The sequence below is a fragment of the Triticum urartu genome, chromosome 1A, assembly GCF_056163025.1.
Source record: "Triticum urartu cultivar PI428250 chromosome 1A, HENAU_Tu73, whole genome shotgun sequence".
Taxonomy (NCBI): domain Eukaryota; kingdom Viridiplantae; phylum Streptophyta; class Magnoliopsida; order Poales; family Poaceae; genus Triticum; species Triticum urartu.
The window spans coordinates 567,746,556-567,748,392 of NC_141873.1; the positions used below are offsets into that span (position 1 = coordinate 567,746,556).

Sequence of the window (1,837 nt, forward strand, 5' to 3'; positions counted from 1 at the left end):
AGAGTATTCAACCCAAATTTATTGATTCGACACAAGGGGAGCCAAAGAATATTCTTGAGTATTAGCAACTGAGTTGTCAATTCAACCACACCTAAAAGACTTAATATCTACAGCAAAATATTACTAGCAAAGTAGTATGGAAGTAACGGTAACAGTGGCAAAAGTAAGAGTAGTAGTATTGTAGCAATCATAACAGTGGCAACGGAAAAGTAACTTAGAAAAGATCAATAAGAAACGAGATCGTAGGCAATGGATCAATGATGGATAATTATGTCGGATGGCATTCATCATGCAACGGTTATAACATAGGGTGACACAGAACTAGCTCCAGTTCATCAATATAATGTAGGCATGTATTCCGAATATAGTCATATGTGCTTATGGAAAAGAACTTGCATGACATCTTTTGTCCTACCCTCCCGTGGCAGCGGGGTCCTATTGGAAACTAAGGGATATTAATGCCTCCTTTTAATAGAGTACCGGACCAAAGCATTGGCACTTAGTGAATACATGAACTCCTCAAACTATAGTCATCACCGGGAGTGGTCCCAACTATTGTCACTCCGGGGTTGCCGGATCATAACACGTAGTAGGTGACTATAACTTGCAAGATAGGATCAAGAACACAAATATATTCATGAAAACATAAAGGGTTCAGATCTGAGATCATGGCACTCGGGCCCTAGTGACAAGCATTAAGCATAGCAAAGTCATAGCAACACCAATCTTATAACATAGTGGATACTAGGGATCAAACCCTAACAAAACTAACTTGATTACATGGTAAATCTCATCCAACCCACCACGGTCCAGCAAGCATACGATGGAATTACTCATGCACGGCGGTGAGCATCATGAAATTGGTGATGGAGGATGGTTGATGATGACGATGGCGACGGATTCCCCTCTTCGAAGCCCCGAACGGACTCCAGATCTGCCCTCTCAAGGAAGAACAGGGCTTGGCGGCGGCTCCATATCGTAAAACGCGATGAATCCTTCTCTCTAATTTTTCTCTCCCCAAAAGTAAATATATGGAGTTGGAGTTGAGGTCGGTGGAGGTCCAGGGGGCCCACAAGGTCGGAGGGCGCGCCCCACCCTTGTGGCTAGGGTGTGGGCCCCCTGGTGCTGATTCTTTCGCCAATATCTTTTATTAATTTGAAAAGTTATCACCGTGAAGTTTCAGGTCATTCCGAGAACTTTTTATTCTGCACAAAAATAACACCATGGCAATTCTGCTGAAAACATCGTCAGTCCGTGTTAGTTTCATTCAAATCATGCAAGTTAGAGTCCAAAACAAGGGCAAACGAGTTTGGAAAAGCAGATACGTTGGAGACATATCAAGCAGCACACACCTCCCACACGCCGGTCGGCCAAAAAACAGAGGAGTGAGCGGGTAGGGGCGAGCATATATATATATGCATCTCTTTAGTCCCGTTTGGTGGCTAGAACCGGTACAGAAGACTGACCTTTAGTCCCGGTTCCAGCCACCAACCGGGACTAAAAGGGCTGCGCCAGGAGCGAGGACCTTTAGTCCTGATTCGTCTTTGGAACCGGGACTAAATGGGTCAGACAAACCGGGACTGGTGCCTGCCGAGGCCCAGCCGGCGCCCTAGCCGCTCGAACCGGGACGGATGCACCCATTTGTCCCAGTTCGTAACACGACCGGGACTAATGCTTTGATCTGGCCAGGACCAAAGCCCTATTTTCTACTAGTGATAACCTCACAATAGAGATTAAACGGCTCCAACCATGCTGGCTGAAAACTTTTACTTCTTTAATCTTTAGTTCTAGCAGGGGAGATCGATGTAGTGGATGAAGATTGGAGGATGAGCAGCCA

At 45.6% G+C, this 1,837-nt stretch overlaps 1 non-coding gene across 1 annotated transcript; it reads left to right on the plus strand.

Annotated features, from left to right (window-relative positions):
* The first annotated feature begins 1,452 nt into the window (after positions 1-1,452).
* On the plus strand, positions 1,453-1,575 carry LOC125533360 (small nucleolar RNA SNORA5). The gene has a single exon (XR_007294241.1). It is a non-coding gene; the product is annotated as a small nucleolar RNA SNORA5 (small nucleolar RNA).
* The last annotated feature ends 262 nt before the right edge of the window (positions 1,576-1,837 follow it).